Here is a 19,742-nt window from a genome sequence, read left to right on the forward strand (position 1 = left end):
AGGACCCCTAATTTAAATTCTTTAATGGAGAGGTAAAAGTTTCCCATGAGCTCACAGGATCTTGATTGCTTTTAGTTCAAACAACCCACATGCCAAAGTGGCACGTCTTGGGGAGGCCTGTCCGGAACCCCTTCCCTTTCCATACATACATCCCTGTATGGACTCAATCGATTTTAAGAATATTTAATAATTTCTCTTTAAAAATAAAAATTGGCCATGTGTCTTAAGAAAAATTTTAGGAATAATGGTGAGATTCACTATTTAATCTATTGTAGTAGCACGAGCTATTATTAGCTAAGGGAAAAGCAAACTAAAAAACCAAAGAAGAGGAGAATAAACAGAAAGAAAAAATTATGGCCCTGGCCAGTTGGCCCAGTGGATTGAGGGTCAGCCCGGCATGTGGATGTTCTGGGTTTGATCTCTGGTCAGGACACACATGAGAAGTGACTATCTGCTTCTCTTCCCCTCTCTCTCTCCCTTTTCTCTCTCTTCTTCTCCCACAGACAGTGGCTCAATTGGTTTGAGGATCAAACATTGGCCCCAGGTGCTGAGGATAGCTCGGTTGACTGGAGTATTGGCCCCAGGTGGGAGTTGCCGGGTGGATTCCCATGGGGGCACAAGTGGGAGTCTATCTACCCTCCTCTCACTTAAAAAAAAAAAAAAAAGAAAGAAAGAAGGAATTATGAACAAAAAGAACCTGAACAGAAAGGTTCAGGCAGGTTTCTTGAGTTTCTTGCTATATAGGAAATAGAATGGGGTGGATTTCACTACCAGGGTTAAGCCCAGGGTGCAGAATTGCCAAACCCTGGGCAACAGCCCTTTTGGATGCCTGGGGGAACTGCTAGGCAGAAGTAAAGGACCTTGCTTTGTGAATTACTCAGTCTCATCAGCTGGTGGTGAAGAGGTGGTCACAAAGCATAGGTCCCAAGGGCCTAAACAATTCGGGGTATTCCTTTGAGCTTGATATTTCCTTCATGAATCATACAGCTGCAAAGGTCCAGTTCCTGGGACCTTCAGTCGCAGAAGCAAGTATCACCTGAGAGCTCCCAGTATGAGGCAGGCACTGTTCTAATACTTTATATAAATAACTCTTTAATAACAAATTTATAATGGTTCATTCCATCACCTCCATTTTACAGGTGAAGAAACAGGCTTTTTGCATCAAGTAAAAGTACACAATCAGGATCTGGACCCAGGCAGTCTGGCTCTAGAGTCTGTATTCTTTACTTCTCCATTAGTTCATCTCATTAAACTAATTAGGAAGAGGGAGGAGAGAGGAGGAAGAATAGAACAAAAAGGTGCAAGGCAACATAAATGGATCCTACAAGCAGCTTCTGAAGAACCTACGATGGGCTCTGCCTTAGAAATGGCACTCCTGAGCCACACAGACCCTTCAGGCCCTGAAAGAGTAGAGCAGCTAAACACAAACAGGTTATTTCTATACAATGTGATCACATGCACGACAGAAATTCCGGTTTTCCCAAGCACATACTAAACGCGAAAAGTTATTGAGTTCAAGTGGCTGACCATTAGGACACAGGGCTGTTCAGCCACAGACCAGCCACTGGAGATTCCACTGTCATTCTGTTTCCACAAAACGTTTGATTTATTACTATTATTTTTTTTTAACAAGGCTGTTCAGCAAAAGTAAAATTTAAATAAGTTTACAACCTTATTAGGTTCAGTCTCTGTCGTTTGTCTTCAAGACGCAAAACACTAGGGCAAACCTAAAGTAAAGGATTACGTCTGTCAATTAAAAATTAAACCAAAAACATTCTACCAGTAAAACTATTTCTACTTTTGATGTATGCTCTAAAGTTTCACAATGGTGGGAAAATATGTTCCACTAAAACCTGCAGAACGACTGATTTCCCATTTGCGCCGGTTCATTACACTGCCTAATGGCAGCTATAGAAAAGTAAAGGCCTGATCCCGAAAGCTTTCGCTCTTTAGACGAGTGACGAACAAGTGCCTCGCAACCGAGACCAAAGGCGTGTGCTCCCCAGGAACGCCAGAGGGGCAGCGAATTCCAGTGTGGCCGCTAAGGAGGTTCCTGCTCCCTGGGTGGCCCCTGGGAGCGCAGCTGCTCGGGGGCCGCGGCTAACTCTCAGCGCGTCGTCCCCTTCTCGCCCTCGTCCGCAGGGCGCATCGGCGAGGCGCGCCGGGGTTCCAACCCCAGTCGTCGGCAGAGTCTCTGCAGCGGTCTGAGCCCCGCTGGCGGCTCCCAGGTCTCGGGACCGTGCGGACCCGGGAGGTCCGGAACGCGTGCGTTCGCGCAGCCTGGTGAAAGTGAACTCAAAACACAAAGCGAGCGGGTGGGGGAGGGGCGGGCGCTCTGGGCGCGGGGCTGAGCACACCAATGGGTCTGAGCCTCGGCGCTGCCTCCGAGCCCCGCGGGTCAGCTCGGCAAGGGCCCGCGCGTGGCGGCGCCCCGTTCCCGTCTCCAGGCTGGGGGTTAGCCAAAAAGCCGGCACAGTTCTTTCTCTGCCGCCGGGATCTGGGAAAATCCCCAGCCGGGCGGGCTCCCATCCCCCCCGGCCCCGTCGCCCGCGCCGCAGTCCGAGCCGGGGCTGGAGGCTGCCTGCCGCGCGGGAGGCTCAGATTTTTCTTTTTGGGGTAAGATGGCTGGTCCGGGAAACAAAGGAAACTTGGGCCCAGCCTTCGAGCGGCGTGCGCGGTTAGCGAGTTCGGCCGGGGTTCTGTGTGGCTGCGCCCTGGGGAAACACAAAGCACCCAGCCAGAAGCAGGCGGCGCCCGGCCGCCCACCTGCCGCGACCTGGCGGCCCGCGGGTCTCCCGCAGGGCGGCTGCCGGGTCGGCGGCGGAGGGTCGGGGCGCTGGGGGGCCTGGCGGGGCGGGACGGGGTGGGGCAGGCCCGCGCGGGGGACGGCGGCGGCGGCGGCGGAGTGGAGCGCCGGTGGGTGGGCGGGCGGCGCCACGTCACGGCTATTGTAGCTGTCCTGGTATATAAGGTCCCGCCGACCGGTCGCGCTCTCCAGTTTGCCTGCGCCCGGCGGGAGCCTGCGGTTCTCCACGCACTTGGCATCCAGTGAGACGCGCGGCGCGCCGACGGAGCGGACATGGGCAGAGCTATGGTAGCCAGGCTCGGATTGGGGCTGCTGCTTCTGGCGCTACTCCTACCCACGCAGGTAAGGCCCTGATGCTCCGCAGGGCTTCGTGGGGGGCGCTCCCCAGGGGTTGGAGAGACTCCAAAGGACTGGGCCTTGGCCCCCCACATGGGGCCGCCCGCCGGGACTCGGAGAGAGAGTCCAACATAATCTGGCTTGGGTGAGGGCAATGTGGAACCCACTTTCCAGTTCCTTGAGGGCTGTCCCCGCCCCCCTCGCGGCCCCAGGAACAATACAGGTCCGCGCGTGAGCCGGGAGGACCCTGCCCCGCCCCAGGTTCCACGCCGCCCCTTCCTAAGCAGCCTGACGCCCAGCAGCCGCTTTCATCCGGGGGTCCGAGGCATTACCGAGGAAGAGGAATAGAATTCGCTCCCCACTTCTGGAGCGCTTGGAGACCCCAGACTCTGGGGAGGTCGCCACCGGATCTCCTGACCGCCCGGCTTGCCTATAGGAGTGTTCGCGCCCCCCGCGCACCACACAAAGGAAGGGGAAGGTCCCCTGCGTGGGGCGCCGCTCTCGACCATGCTCCGTTCAGCTGGTTTGGGGACCCGAGGAAACCTCCGCTGTCTGGCCCTATTAACCCACCCAAGTCTGGCGTGGTTCGGGGCTGAGTCCGGGGCGGGGACCCTCTCCTGACCTGCGCTCTCCTGGGTGGGACCTTACAAGCCCAAGTCTTGTCACCTCAGAGCCCCGTGTTAGCACAGATTGGCCAGCTCTGGGCAGGCGGCGTGCTTCTGTCCCAAGTCCCGGCCAGGCTTTGTCCCCGTTTCCCTCTCCACCCCCCCAAATCCTCTATCCCGGGGTCCGGTCTCGGTCCAGAGCAGTTAGTAGGAACTGCGCTGCCCTGGCATAGGGCTGCGTGCGGTGCCCTCGAGGCGGGCCGGGGCTGAGCCCAGGAGACCCCAGCGGGAGGCGCCGGGAGTTGGGGGAGGGTGGCGTGGAGGGGCGAGTCTCTCCCGCGGCTCGCGCGGGGAGGGCAGGGGCGGTTCTGCACCGCCTGCAATTAGGGCTTTCTGTGGAGTGCCTCCCGAGCTTTTCTGGAAAGTTGGGTGTTCTGGGTCCTTGGTCCCCAGACAGCCGGCCTCCCTGCTCACCTGGCAGCGCAGCCCAGGAGCGGAGCGCTCCTCGGCCTCCCCTCCGCAGTCGGGTAACTGTACCCTATTGTTGTCTTACGGGTCGGTCGGCTGCGCTCCGGCGGCTTTCACCATTCCTTGGTGGGGGAGGGGCGCGGCCGCAAGAAACCAACTGCTCTACCCACGCCCGCCCCATTTCCTTTCCAAACAGATTTTTAACCAAAAAAATTTTAAAAGGAAGGTTCTAAATGAGCAAATGAATCTAGTTTGGTAGGAATATTTTTGTTTAATGCCGATTTAACATACTACAATTTGCATTTTTGTTGGTGCACAGGGCCCTTACTTAGATTCTGTTGATGCATTGGGCTCTATTAAAAAAGTCACCTGCTGAACTAAAATACTTTGTATGAATAAAAACAGATAATCTTAAGAGATCCCAAGCTAGGTCTTGTTCCCAAACAGAGCTCCCTGTTTTAAATAATCTCCTATATTATTCATGCTATTCTTTTAGTGCTATTTCCTGGTAAGACAAGCTGAATCTTGCACACAGTAGGTGCTCAATAAACATTTGGTTTGCTCAGGATTTTTTTATTAGTTTATTTCGGATAAGATTTGTACATTACTTTGATCAGTGTTTGCTTAATGACCTTATGGGTTTTAAAACAAAAGGGGCTGGTGCTGAAGTAGACCGGTTTTATTTTTGGATTAACAGGCAGCCAAATGCACATGTGGACCAGACCTGCTTGGTGCCACAGCTTATGTCCTGCCTGTAATTAGAAGCCCTTGTAAACCCTCCCTTGCAGTGAGTGCTGAAATCTCCCATCTGCCTTTGTTCTGGGACAAAGGAGAGATTATCACGTGCCTCACTGGACTGTGCATTTCATGACTCGAAAAATCAGTGTGGTGAATGATGCCACTCAGGTGCTGGGGCACGGGACAACCTTAATTGCTGGCCACAGCACTGGGCTTAGTGACCAGGGAGGGAAGCTGCTGGTAAAAACTTAACACCAAACGCTCTTGGTATCTTTCATGAAGTCATTCCGACTTGGTGTTTTTGGTGAAATCATTTTGCATAAAGGAAAAGAAAGGCTCATAATATTTTAAAATTTAAAACATTGTGGCCATTTTTGAGACAGGTTATATGTGATTTCAAGATTTAAGGGGAAGGAATACTGTTATGTCCATTTAAGTTAAAGTCAAGGTGGTATTAAGTGGGAATGGGAAAATTACCTAGCAAATCCTGTATAGAGGGTAACTCAATTCTAGTGCCATAAGTCTCAAGTTCTACAGTACTTTAAAATTATTTGTGCTCTTTAAAATCTCCCCTTCCTGAGATAATACAGAAAACCTTATTGCAATGTCTGTAAGTCAGTATAGTCACAGCAATTCATATATTAAACACAGAATTAAACATAACCCTTGACACCTTGGCTGGATGCTCAGTTGGTTAGAGCTTGATCCTGAAGCATAGAGGTTGCTGGTTTGATCCCTGATCAGGGCACATACAAGGACAGATCTATATTCCCATCTTTCTTTCTTCTCCCTTTCCATTCTCTCCAAAATCAAATCAATTTTTAAAAAATTTAAAAAGTCAAATTTAGTATTTTAAAACAACAATTAAAAAAAATAAACATAGCCCTTGACAGTTAGCTTGGTTGGGACGTGGCCCTGATAGGCTAGGTTGTGAGTTCCATCCCGGGTCAGGGCACGTTTAAGAGTCAGCCAGTGAATGCATAAAAGAGTGGAACAACAAATCAATGCATCTTTCCCCCTTTCTCTCTAAAATAAAAATAAATTTAAAGAAATTAAAAATAAAACCATACTCTTGAGTTAGTTATTGAAGGACATTTGTTTTTGGTTGTTGCAGTCATTTGGCATCTCTAAGTTAATGATTTGAAACTAGAATGAATGATCTTGGTGCTAAGTAAGAGTTCAGAATTAGACAATGTGGGTAAGGGAATAATGGGCAAAGAACAACCCAAGAAGTCTCTTTTAATTGACTATTAAATATGTGGGGGTAATTCTGACAAGTGGAAATTTATCAGTGTAACTTTTTATATATTTTAGATTTATTCAAATTCTACATCTGCTGTAACATCTGCAAATAACCCCGCCCACAATACCTCGACCGCCCCAACTCCAGCGAATGCGACCACCAGGGCAAGTAGTGATGCTCTGCAGTCAACAGCTAGTCTCTTCGTGATCTCGTTCTCTCTTCTACATCTCTACTGTTAAAAGACTTGGGCCAAACATCTATACTTCCCCAATCTTCCAATCCAAATGGTGTTTAGACATCCAGTGTGACGAGAAAAAACACAAGTCTTCATTGAATCTGCTAATTCTACACCCAATTTTGTTGACACAGAATATGTTGAGGATCTCAAATTTGATCGGCTTGAAGAGCATGTGCAGGGTTTGACAAGATGATGAATGCCAATAGTAAATCTGTTGGACTTTCATGTACAAGATGAAGAGAAATTAGTTCAGAGATGATTTTCTTAAATATGGCTTAAGAAATATGGACACATATAATTCTACCTTGAAAATGAATAGATTTTATCTTATTTAGAGATAAAGGATGGGATTTGGAGCAGTCAATTTTTATTTGGTTCATTAAAGTTATTAAGCCATAAAAGAGTTAGGTAATGCAAAAAGCTATGGTTCTATTTATATGTACATTAGAAGGAATTTCCAGGTGTTCCTGTAAATCCTCAATGTATTGTTTCACAGTACTAATTTAATGCCAGTTTTACATTGTTAAACTATCACTGTTCTCTTGGGAACTGAATTCTTCTGCGGTTTTGGATTTGACATAGTATTTGACTTTGTAGTAACTGATATGTGCCAGGGCAATTATGTATTGGAATCTACCCCATATCCAAGCATAATGACTAAATTTTGCTTATAGCTTATCACCTATTCCTATTCAACAAGAGCGCCAGATTTATTTAGCTAAACTAATTCCAAAGAATAGAAATACACTGACCTCAACTAATTTCAAAATGCTTTTTATTTCTGTGTATGTTGAATACTTTTTACAATTTAAAAAATGATCGGTTTTGAAGGTAAAATTGACATCTTAAAATTGAAAAGGCAAATATATGAAGGGGCCAAAAACTGTAAATTAGGTATTTGGGAAGTGAAGACTGGAAGATTACATTAGATTCAGAAAAAACTTTTATACGCTTTCTGTATATACTTTTTTTAAAAAAACTATGAATCAGAATAGTCACATTTGGAACACTCTGTTATTAGTCAATATTTTTAGATAATTAGAACCTGATTTCAAAGCCTAATGTGGGCTTAATTCTGGGAAGGAAATCTTTTCACAACTGTCTCGATGCACAGAATCTTTTTCAAAATAGACACTCCCTAAAGTCTTTTGTTCGCATGGTCACACACTGATGCTTAGATGTTCCAGTATCTAATAGTCACAGTAGTCTTGATAATCAAAGTCATTTTTTCCATCTTTAGAAACCTACCCAGGAACACCATACCCAGCAGATCGCAAGCTACTGTGTGTGTGAATGAACATTCCCTTTTGTTTCATACCTGAATGCTGTACATCTATTTTGGATTGTATATTGTGTTTGTGTATTTATGCTTTGATTCATAGTAACTTCTCATGTTATGGAATTGATTTGCATTGAACACAAACTGTAAATAAAAACAAATGGCTGAAAGAGCAACTCATTGTAGTTACTTACTGACTTCAGAACATGGCAGTACTAAGAGACTCCCTAACAGGTGTATTCCAGACATCTTCTTTCTTAATCATTGTGTAATAGCAACCTAGTTTCCCCTTGGTAGTCAATCATTCCAGTCAGTATAGTAACTTCCTACTTTTGAGCTTGAGCTCAAAGTGGTTGGGTGGCAGTCTCCACATCCAGTTTAATGGAATTATTGCTGTGTCTCCTGGTAGAATCACTCCCTCCCTTTGGAACTGATATCCCAACCAGCAGAACAGAAGATCTCATGGATAGAAAGTAAAAATTTTGCTAGTAGATTGCTTAGGAGTAAAAGTAATAAAGATGGTGCCGCTCCATCTTTATCCCTTGATTCCTAGACCTGGAAATCCTGGCTATGGGAGAAACGGTATCATATTTCTAGCATATACAGCCTGGAGTTGAACACCTTAGCCCTGCAGAGTATTGCCACCGAGTTGGAGTTCAAAATGCCACTGTTAAATAAGCCAGGGACCTTAGCGTGATGGGGACACGGTAAGACCAGTGAATTTCATGGCCACGGGCACATTGTCACATCCTTGATCAGAAACAATGTTGGTTGAGCCAGTCACCATGATGGTGGATAAGTTATTTAAGTGCACGGTGGATAGTTGAGAAGAAGCATTGTAGATAGGGAAGGCAGACCTATATCCAGAATAATTGTTTATTCCAGTAAAAACAAAAGGCTTCCTCTGCCATGATGTGTGTGGTCCAATGTAATCAGTGTTGCATCTGGCTGATGACCCCATGGAATGGTGCCATAGAGGGAACTCTGTGTTGGTCTCCGCTGAAACAGATTGGACGCTGAGCAATGCCTAGAGCCAGGTCAGCTTAGTACAAGTTCATGTTGCTGGGCCCCTGCATATCTATCCCTGCTACCATGGCTACTTCATCGGGAGCCCATTGGGTTGATGACTGTGATGGCCAGGGAAAGAAGTTGCCTGTTATCCACTGAACATCCAGCTTATCTTCTTGATTTTTAAATTCTGCTGAGGTCACCATTTGGTGAGGATTCACATGGGACACAAAAACCTTCACATTTTTTTTCCTGTTCAAAAGACCCATATACTTTTTCCTCATCTTCCTTGTCACCAGATTTCTAATCAGGTTTCTTCTGAGTTCATCCAGGCAAACATGGCCAAAGCCCATGAATTGTATAGACTTAAACCTCTGGCCATTTTTTCTTCCAAGCAAAATGAACAACCAGGTGCACTGCTTGTAATTCTGCTAACTAGAAATATTTCCTTTCACCACTGTCCTTCAGGGGTGTCCCAGAAGGGAGTTGTAGAGTTGTGGCTGTCCACTTTGGATTGGTCCCTGATATTATGCAGAACCTTCTGTAAACCAGACCTAAGTTTTCTTTGCTCAGTTGACTCTTCACGGGGAACTCCTTATGAAAACAGAGGTGCAGGATGGGAGAGAGAAGGTCATGTAGCAGGATCAGGGGCCATGGACATTTGAGCTACTTTTTCATATAACTTGTATCTTCAGGGCCTGCTTGAGCCCAGTATCATAAATGCTACTTTCATGTGACAATGGAGTGCTGCTGTTCCTTCCCTAACGTTATGGGTTGGTGGGCATTTTGGGCATTCAGATTGCATGGTGGTCTGTGGGTAAGCATTTAGTCTTTACTAAAACTCAGTAACAAGCCAAACCCTATTTCTTAAAGAAGAGTTGCTATCTGCACTGGCTGGCAGGGCTTTGCTCTGGGATCCTAAAACTGACCATCACAGCAATCCTTGGTCTAATATAAATTTATAGAAAAGCAATTAAAAATGTGGGTGCATTTTTAAAAAAAGTAATCATCAATGTTCATGGAGGAAGAAACATAATTACTTTTTCAACTATTCTTTGAACATGGTTTTAATATTTTTATTTATTCATTTTTTAGAGAGGAGAGAGAGAGAATGGGAGCAGGAGAGGAAGCATCAACTCCCATATGTGCCTTGACCAGGCAAGCCCAGGGTTTCGAACTGGCAAACTCAGAATTCCAGGTGGACACTTTTTTGTGTGTGTGTGACAGAGACAGAGAGAGAAACAGAGAGAGGGACAGATAGGGACAGAAAGGCAGGAAGGGAGAGAAATGAGAAGCATCAATTCTTTGTTGCGGCCTCTTAGTCTACTTAGTTGTTCATTGATTGCTTTCTCCTATGTGCCTTGACTATGTGGGGGTGGGGAGGGTGGGAGGGGGTGGTGGCTACAGCAGAGCGAGTGGCCCCTTTCTCAAGCCAGGACCTTGGGCTCAAACCAGCAACCTTGGGCTTCAAGACCTTGGATCCATGTCTATGATCCCACGCTCAAACCAGCAACCTCAGGTTTTGAACCTGGGTCCTCCATATCCTAGTTCGATGCTCTATCCACTGTACCACCGCCTGGTCAGACCAGGTGGACACTTTTCATCCACTGTACCAGCACAGGTCAGGCTGAACATGATTTCAAATAATCTTGGGCTATTTTATTTATCAGAAAATATTCAACATTCTATTTTGGGTTATACTTTAAATATTCACACTTAAATACTAGTCATATAATTTATGGCTACATTCAGTAATGAGTAGCCATTTTGTGGCTATCCCTTGAACTAACTTTAGCCTTCATAGATAAAAGCAAACAGTTTAGAAACAAGTAGATAGTTGAAGCACTATGCCATAAAGTTAAGATGAGAAAAATCTACTTAGAACTAAACATATTCTAAACACACACACCCAGTGCCACCATGGTCCTTAAAATAGAATTCATATATTTAGGTAGTTAAGAAGTATATGCATTTCATTTTTCATAGACCACATTTGGGGTTGGTGTGATTATTTTTGGATCCCTTCCTTAGTATAAAGAGAGTATTCTTTCCTAACTTTGGTAGGATGGCACTTTTTGAAATAACCAAATCATTATCATGGTTTGCTTCTTAGTTTCTCTTTAAATTACACCTAAATTTTTAAAATCAATGCATTCGTAATACACTTTAGAAAGTTTCCATATATATGATTTTGCAAAGGATTATCTCTGTAAACCCAAAGGGTCTGAAGTGGTTTAACTGTCAGGTTCTTAACAACTGGCAGACGCTAAGGCTCAGGGAACCTAACATGTCTAAAACAGAGCTCGTTACCTTCCCTGCACATTACCTGCTTCTCCTTTCAGAGCACCGACCTGCCAAGTCTCTCTCATATCAAACCTGGGAGCCGCCTTCCTCTTCTCTGCACATCTCCAGTCAGCCACAAAATCTGTCACTTGTAAGTCAGAAATGTCTCGGCATCCTGCTCTGCCTTCCTCTGACTTGCATCATCCGTTCAAGTTCTGCTTTTCTGCCCTTAGTCTTTCCACCCTGCGGTTATTCTCTAAAATGGAGATCATATTATTTGTTCCTCACTTTAAACGTTTGGCTGGCTACTCTTTGCCTATAGAAGATAAAATAGAAACCCTCATTCATGGTCCATAGAGGTTTTTTTTTTTAATTTTTTTTATTTATTGATTTCAGCCAGAGAGGAGGGGAGAGATAGAGACAGGAACATCAAACTGCTCCTGTACGTGCCCTGACCAGGGATGGAACCGGCAACCTCTGTGCTTTGGGATGATGCTCCAACCAACCGAGCTATCTGGCCAGGGCAGTCCATAGAGCTTTTCATAGTCTGATTCCAGTCCAGCCTTTCAGCCCCGTTTTCAGCCATACGGAATTGCTCATCATTCTCTGAATGCACAACGTCTTGTCATGCCTCCATGGCTTTGAGCGCACCCACTCATCCAACTCAGTGCAGTGGTTAAACGTGTGGATGCTAGAGCCAGGCTGCCTCAGTCTGACTCTCAGCTCAGCTATGACTAGCTTAGTCTTGCCCCAGGAGTCTTGCCTGTAAATGGGCTTGATGGTAATAGTACCTATCTCATAAGGGTATTGAGAGAATTAAATGAATTCATACACAAAGTTTTAGAACAAAGTCTGGCACATTGCTAGTAATTGATAAACATTGGTCAGCATTCTTTTCTATTAATATATGAACATTATGTTGACCTGTCTATGAGCTCCTTGAGTCAGGAACTGTGCTGTATTCATCCCTAAGTTCCCAATGTGCTACTGTGAGAAGATGCTCAGTCAATGTTGAGTAAATAGAAGAGCCAGCAGCAACACTCTAGTACCGGAGTAACCCGAGGTGGGAAGGGCGGATCTTTGATTCTGTATTAGGTCATGGGGGAAGTTGGGGGAAGTGTGAGAGGTGGTTAGGCCTGTTTTTAGTTTAGTTTAGTTTTGTTTTTGTATTTTTCTGAAGCTGGAAACAGGGAGGCAGTCAGACTCCCGCATGCGCCTGACCGGGATCTACCCGGCATGCCCACCAGGGGGCGATGCTCTGCCCATCTGGGATGCCGCTCTGTTGCAACCAGAGCCATTCTAGCTCCTGAGGCAAGGCCATAGAGCCATCCTCAGTGCCCGGGGCCAACTTTGCTCGAATGGAGCCTCGGCTGCGGGAGGGGAAGAGAGAGACAGAGAGGAAGGAGAGGGGGAGGGGTGGAGAAGCAGATGGGCGCTTCTCCTGTGTGCCCTGGCCGGGAATCAAGCCCGGGACTCCTGCACGCCAGGCAGATGCTCTACCACTGAGCAAACCAGCCAGGACCTAGGCCTGTTTTTATTTTTTTTTATTTATTTATTTATTTATTTTTTACAGAGACAGAGAGTGAGTCAGAGAGAGGGATAGACAGGGACAGACAGACAGGAATGGAGAGAGATGAGAAGCATCAATGATTAGTTTTTCATTGCATGTTGCAACACGTTAGTTGTTCATTGATTGCTTTCTCATATGTGCCTTGACCGTGGGCCTTCAGCAGACCGAGTAACCCCTTGCTTGAGCCAGCGACCTTGGGTCCAAGCTGGTGAGCTTTGCTCAAACCAGATGAGTCTGCACTCAAGCTGGCGACCTCGGGGTCTCGAATCTGGGTCCTTTCGCATCCCAGTCCAACGCTCTATCCACTGCGCCACCTCCTGGTCAGGCCCTAGGCCTGTTTTTAAATGGATGGGTTTCTCCAGCCTGCTCTGTTTCCATCAGATAGGCAATCTGCTTATCTATCCATAGCAGTGCTTCTCAACTCTGACTGCCTATTAGAATCACTTGGAAAGCTTGTTAAAAATAGTGATGTTGGCCCTGGCCGGTTGGCTCAGTGGTAGAGCGTCGGCCTAGCGTGCGGAGGACCCGGGTTCGATTCCCGGCCAGGGCACACAGGAGAAGCGCCCATTTGCTTCTCCACCCCTCCGCCGCGCTTTCCTCTCTGTCTCTCTCTTCCCCTCCTGCAGCCAAGGCTCCATTGGAGCAAGGATGGCCCGGGCGCTGGGGATGGCTCTGTGGCCTCTGCCTCAGGCGCTAGAGTGGCTCTGGTCGCAACATGGCGACGTCCAGGATGGGCAGAGCATCGCCCCCTGGTGGGCAGAGCGTCGCCCCTGGTGGGCGTGCCGGGTGGATCCCGGTCGGGCACATGCGGGAGTCTGTCTGTCTCTCCCTGTTTCCAGCTTCAGAAAAATGAAAGAAAAAAAAAAAATAGTGATGTTGTCCCTGGCCGGTTGGCTCAATGGTAGAGCGTTGGCCAGCATGTGGATGTCCTAGGTTTGATTCCTGGTCAGGGCACACAGGAGAAGTGCCCATCTGCTTCTTCATCCCTCTCACTCTCCCTTCTGTCCCTCTCTCTTCTCTCCTCTCCTGCCACCATGGCTCCATTGGAGTAAAGTTGGCCCCAGGGCGCTGAGGATGGCTCCCTGGCCTTTGCTGCGTCAGGCGCTAAGAGCTCAGAAGGAGCAACGCACTAGATGGGCAGAGCATTGCCCCCTAGTGGGTGCCAGGTGAATTTTGGTCCAGGTAAATGCATGAGTTTGTCTCAGCTTCTCTCACTAAATAAAAATAAATAAAATAAACATAGTGATGTCTGCTACCTCTACCTACTGAGAAGATTCTGATTTAATTGGTCTCGGTGGAGCTCAGTCATCAGTAGTTTTTACATTTTTTTATTAATTTGAGAGAAAGGAAGAAAGAAGCATTGGCTAGTTGTTCCACTTAAGTGTGCACTCAACTGGTTGCCTCTCCAATGTGCTCGGACCAGGGATCGAACCCATGACTTTGGTGTGTAGGAACGACATTCCATCCGCTGAGCAATTCAGCCAAGGCTCCTCGGTAGTTTTGAAAAAATCCCCAGATTCTAAAGTACAGCCAAGCTGAGAAGCACAGGCTTGGGAGCAGGTTCGCAGAGCTCTGCTCTCTTAAACTAACTGGCTGGCAGGGGCTGCAGAGGCAGACACAGTCCTGGCCCTTGGCTCCAAATCCCGTGCCTGTCAAAGGTGCTTACATCAGGGTGGTGATTAGAGATGAGTGAGATCACCTTCTTCTCGTCCATCGCTTGGATTTCTACCCAACTCAGAAAGAACACATGAATTCATGCTAGAGTTGGCTGGGTCTGGTGCCTGCGATGCTGTCATCAGCAGATCTAGATCCAGATCCTGGTTCTGGAAACTTGATACATGACTTCTGTGAGCATCTCTGGGCTTCTGAAGAATTGGATTTGTTGGAGATACTTTTCAGTTTTAAATACTAAGAGTATCCAAATTTAAAAAAAAAATCATGATTCAGAATGTTGTATATTTTTTTTTCTGTGAGTTTTGGTGAGCTTGTCTTCCCATCCATGAAAAATTGGGCTCAGTGTTCCATGCTGAGCCTACAAAAAATAATGCAATTTCATTGTTATTACTTTAGAAGGTATTGGGCACACTCATCATATTCATTTGTTCTGCTATTTGGTTGTTATTTTGCATCCTACTGCATTTGATGAAGATTTGGAAAGGGTTTCTTTTACTGATATTTTAGAACAGTTTAATTGGTAGTTGCTGTTCATCTTAAGTGAGACTGCAACGACCTCAAACTGTTTGATGGGGTTTGTGAAATATAACCAGTGACACAACCCTTGTTGAAACAGTTTCCCTTTGTGGCCTCCTCATGAATACTATGTTCATCAGTATGCATTTGGTTTTGCATTTACTCATTGCTTGCCTATTTACTTATTTATACTATGTCTCATTCCAGTTTTATAAAAAAGATTACTTAGCTTAGAGAAATACATATTATATACCAGGTTACTGATAGATGAGGAATTTGAGGTACAGTGTAAACAAGGGTAAAAAAACAACCACCCATGAATTCATGGAGAAGATTCAAGAATGCTTGTAGAGGGTCCTGAGGAGCTATATGGCCAATGGAAAGAGGGGCCATGGTTAAAAACAGAAGCTATATTGCCTGTGCATTTAAAACATGTGACAAAACCAGAAGTATTGAGGTCTGGGGAATTATAAGTCCTTAAGATGGGGTTTCCAGGTGAATATGGTCATGTCCTTGGCACCATTTCTTCAATGATTGTAATAGCAAGTTTTTTATGTCTATTTCTTATCATTTTCATCAAGACAACGGATGCAGCAAAGCATAATTTAGCAGAAGTATTTTACTAGCAGCTAAAATAATGTTAACCAAATATGCAGCTCTGATCTTGAATATTTATAGGAGAAAACCGGAATATTTAGAGGAATACATGGACAGCATCCTCTGCGAGTATTACTTTTTGTAACTGAGCTTTTCAGTATGAGCAGAACATCAAGGCAAACACCCTGTACAGCGACTGCTCTAGATACTTTTACATATATTTTCTCATTTAATATTCAAAACATTTATATGTGGTCAGTGCTACAAGCATCATCAGCGCCTTTTTATAGATAATAAACCAAAACAGAAAGATGGTCTGGCCTGACCAGGCAGTGGCGCAGTGGATAGAAGGTAGACCTGGGATGCTGAGGACTCAGGTTCAAAACCCTGAGGTTTCTGACATGTGGACTGGCTCATCAGGCTTGAGCGCAGGCCCATCAGCTTGAGCGCAGGGTTGCCAGCTTGAGCATAGAATCATAGGCATGACCCTATGGTCACTGGCTTAAAGCCCAATGTCTCTGGCTAGAGCCCAAGGTCACTGGCTTGAGCAAGGAGTCACTGACTTGGCTGTAACCGCCCCCCCCACCCCCATCCCGTCAAGGCACGTATGAGAGAGCAATCAGTGAACAGCTAAGTTGCCACAAGTCTGAGTTGATGCTTCTCATATCTCTCCCTTCCTATCTGTCTGTCCTTGTCTGTTTGTCTGTCTGTCTCTCTCTCACTAAAAAAAAAAAAAAAAAAAAAAAAAGGTTCAGTAGCTCACTCAAGGTCACTGCTTGGCAGGCTGATATCTAAGCCCGTGTCCTGTGGCTCCTTGCTCTTAGCCATTGCACTGTCATTGCCTCTGTGACAGTCTGGAGTTATTTTCTCTGACAGGATCATGGACTTTGGCTTTACCATGTGCTGTTCACGAACAAATGCATACGTTTTACACTTAAACATGCAATAAAGTTGACATGATGTCATAAAAATAAAGAATGCACTCAGGGCTGACCAGAAGCATGGCAGGGGTGGGGGAGACAGTGAGAGAGGCCTGGGCAGGCTGCCCTCCCCAGCCACTTCCTCTCTTCTCCGTCCTCCCCCCTCCAGGTAGAGCATTGCCATGGAGATCTGTTCCACTTCGGGGGCTTACACGTAAATTTTAATTAAGCACAAAATTCCAGGCAAGACAAATTAAAAATTACTGTTCCATGTCATCGCAACCATAGTAATTTTTAAACCCCACGCTTATTGTTTCCTATTATGTAAGCAATATATGTTCATTGTTAAAAATATGAAAAAAAGAAGTGCAAAATAGAAATGACAAGTCACCTATAATCCTATTAGCTGCAAAGATAATTTGTATTTTGATGTATATTCTTCGTCATTTCCCCCGTATGCATTTATATGCATACTTATGCATGCAAACATATATATTTGACAAAGTTGTTCTGTAATCTGCTTTTTCATTTAATAATATATCATGTAATTATTCATTTCTGCAACATGGTTTTTAAATAGCTACACGATATTACAGTCTCCTAATGTACTATACTTAATTTAACCAATTTCCTATGATTGGATATTTAGATGGCACCTAATGTTCTCCCAATTATAAACATCGTTGTACCTAGCTCTTTACCTTTATCTGCACTTCTTTTTTAAATAACTTCTTAGGAGTAGGATTATTTGGTAGATGTTTATGTTACCTAGATGTTCCCTTAAGGACCCAGGGGCTCATTTCCCCATTTCCTGGGGTGTTGATTGCTGAGGACCCAGGGGACTCATTTCCCCACTTCCTGGGGTGTTGACACCTGACAGCTTGCAACTGATTCAGAACCACCTTGGGTTATAGCCCCGTCAAGTGCCAGCACACTTCTTATGACTGTCCACGTGTAGGTCCAAAGGCCCAGCCTGCTTGCCTCAATCCCAGTCAACTCTGAAGGGCTGTCTTGCCCCAGCTCCGAGGGACCAGGTGAGGCCCTGTCCCAACCCAGCTGCTGCTTCTTCTCAGCCCTGCTACCTTGGCCCCCTCACAGATGCTGACCCCCAGGGCATCGCCAATACGCTTCCTGCACACACATCTCTTAGCACCTGCTTCCCTGAGAACTGGACTTAAGACAAAATGTTATATAAATTTTTATGTAATTTTACATAGTTTTAAAATAACAAGAATGTATGCTTGTAAATATTTTAAATCACTGGAACCTATATGTACTCTTATTGATCAATGTCACTCCATTAAATTTAATTTTCTAAATAATATAAAAAATATATATTTCAAATCAACAGGCCCCTCTGAAAATCTGACAGAAGGCTAGAGTGGTTGTAAAAAAATTTAAAAAAAAATTATTGACTTTAGAGAAAGAGAGAGGAAGAAAGAAACAGAAAGAAAACATTGATTTGTTGTTACATTTACTTATGCATTCATTGGTTGATTTTTGTTATGTGCCCTGATTGGGGATCTAACCTGCAACCTTGGGGGGTTAGGCTCTGACCCACTGAGCACCCGGCCAGAACTAAAAGTGGAGAGCTCTGCAAGGGCCAGTCCATGAAGGACTCTGCAACTTGTTGTATGAGTGGCGTGGCAGGAAGCAGATGACACATTCAGTTGGGTAATTGGAGGGCAGTTTAATGAAGAGACTATTTACAAAGCTGTGGGCAGGGTTTAATAAAGACCAACAGGGATAAACATAATCTTGGAGCTTGAACCAGCCGAGACCTCTTAACAACCAAAGCTTAGCCAAGACTTGACTTGAATTCCGACAGGCACTGTGTGGGGAGGGCTGTCTGATGGAAGCTGTGGCTTTTAGTAGAGGGACGCAGTCGACCTGAAGTGACTTGGCAGAGAGGAAGCTGGGAAAAGGACCTCAACCTCACTTTCCTTCCACCTTCCAGATCTGCTGGTACCTCCCACTTGCCAAACCCTCTTGGAAGCCAGAGCATGGGAACCCCGGTGCTGTTCATACAGGTCAGCCTCCAGGGAAACAGTCGGCGGGGAAGCGGGGTGGAGAGTGAACGTGAGGGGAGAAAGTAAAGAGCTCCTGTACAGTGATGGACACGGTTCTGGTTTTATCCTAAGAACATAGTATCATGCACCCCACTGCCCCATTCATATGTTGAAATCTTAACTTCTAATACCTTAAAATGTGATTGTGTTTGGAGACAGGGACTATAAAGAGATAATTAAGATAAAATAACATTATATGGGTAGGCCTTAATTCAACGTTACTGGTGTCTTTATATGAGGTGATTAGGACACAGACATTCACAGAAGAAAAAAACAGGTGAGGAAGGTGGCCGTCTGCAAGCCAAGGGGAAGGATTGCAGGAGAAATCAACCCTGACAGCGACTTGGTTTTGGAAAGCTAGCCTCCAGAGCTGTGGGAAGCTTAACCTCTAAGGCAGGCAGTCTGTGGTATCTGTTAAGGCAGCCCCGGTCAACTAACACGAATGGGAAGTCAGGAGGGCTGGGATGGGATGACATGATGAGACCTCTATTTTAGGAAGATGAGTTAGTTGCAAGGTGGTCAGAATAGAGGAAGAGACACCCAGTAGGAGGCCATTTTATAATATGGGGGAGAAATAAACAGACTCCACTTTTAGCAGTGGAAGACGAGGAAGTGGATGGATTTAAGTAAGGTGACCAACTTTTTTACAATGAAAAGGAGGACAAAAATAAATGGAAGAAAACAATATTGTAAAGAAAAGAAACATTTTATTCACTGCAACAATAATACACTATAATATAATAAATGCACAATAAAAACATTTGTAATATTTTATATTATAATTATGCTTACATGCCTATTAATTTTTAATAGTAATTGTAAGAAAAAGTACTCATTTAGATACAAATAGATCACATCACACACAATGAATCAACTCTGCATCAATCGAATACGGACATTTACAGATTAGTCTTCCAATATCAAAAAGGAGCACATGTAGGAGCACACTTTTCAAGAGAGGACGAGACTTACAAAAGAAGGACTGTCCTCCCTAAAGGAGGACGATTGATCACTTTAATTTAAGAGACATTTAGGAAATAAAATGAACACATCTTGATAATGGATTGGATATCCTGGGTGAGGGATAAGGAGTCTTAAAAATATTTATTCATCAAGTATTGATTGAACACTTACTCTACGCTAGCTGTTTTCTCTTCTAGACACTGAGGGCTGCATGCTGTCGCCCAAGTTTTCTGGGTGCACAGGTGAAGAGATGGTGGTATTGGAATTGGGAGACCCTCAAAGAAGATCAGGGTTTCAACTGTCCTCTTACTGATAGATATTGAATTGGTTTCCCAATGTATTTCTTTTTTATCCTTTCCTTTTCTCTTCTCTTTCCTTTTTTTTGCTCATTGATTGCTTTCTCATATGTGTTTTGATGGGGTAGGGGAG

At 45.2% G+C, this 19,742-nt stretch overlaps 1 long non-coding RNA gene across 1 annotated transcript; it reads left to right on the forward strand.

Annotated features, from left to right (window-relative positions):
* The first annotated feature begins 2,601 nt into the window (after nucleotides 1-2,601).
* Nucleotides 2,602-7,889, forward strand: LOC136398917 (uncharacterized). The gene is made up of 3 exons (XR_010750063.1): nucleotides 2,602-2,616; nucleotides 2,972-3,148; nucleotides 6,268-7,889. It is a non-coding gene; the product is annotated as an uncharacterized lncRNA (long non-coding RNA).
* Nucleotides 7,890-19,742: the final 11,853 nt, after the last annotated feature.

The sequence above is a fragment of the Saccopteryx leptura genome, chromosome 3 (genome assembly GCF_036850995.1).
Source record: "Saccopteryx leptura isolate mSacLep1 chromosome 3, mSacLep1_pri_phased_curated, whole genome shotgun sequence".
Taxonomy (NCBI): Eukaryota; Metazoa; Chordata; class Mammalia; order Chiroptera; family Emballonuridae; genus Saccopteryx; species Saccopteryx leptura.